The sequence below is a fragment of the Geospiza fortis genome, unplaced genomic scaffold (assembly GCF_000277835.1).
Source record: "Geospiza fortis unplaced genomic scaffold, GeoFor_1.0 scaffold281, whole genome shotgun sequence".
Lineage (NCBI taxonomy): Eukaryota > Metazoa > Chordata > Aves > Passeriformes > Thraupidae > Geospiza > Geospiza fortis.
The window spans coordinates 177,695-178,278 of NW_005054340.1; positions in this window are offsets into that span (position 1 = coordinate 177,695).

Sequence of the window (584 nt, forward strand, 5' to 3'; positions counted from 1 at the left end):
CTGAGGGCGCTCCCGCCTCCGAGGGGTGGCACCCGGTCCTGCAGGGTGTGCGGAGGGGTCTGAGTCGGGTTTTGCCTTTCATTTTTTAAAATTAGTATTCGGTAGCTGGACAGTTACGATTAATCAGTTGCATTGTGAGCATCGGATGCTTTTGGTTAGAATTTTAAGGAGTAGGGAAGAAATCCCCGGTTGGATAGGCTGTGCGGACGAGAGGCCCTAGGAGCAAAGTGAGCCGGGCTGAGCAGTAACTGGGGACTGTAATCCCGGCAGTGGGCGATCGCGGCGACCACCGACTCACTGGCCACCTACTCGGAACGGACCCCAGGCTCAGATGGAGGGCAGGACCGCGCCGCGGACTGATTAACATGAGCAGCGGGAGACGCAGCCAGCAGATCGGGGTTGAGTAGCAATGAACACAGAAGTTACGTAATTTGCAACCAACGACTGCTGATGCTCCTGCTTGCTGAAATGTGTAAATAGCGTGAAGTTCCGGCGCTCGGCAAGGCAGCGGTGTGCGGGTCACCCCCAGCTGACTGCCTGGTGCCAACGGGAGCAAGTCCCGGGAATGCCGCGGTGCTTCAGGG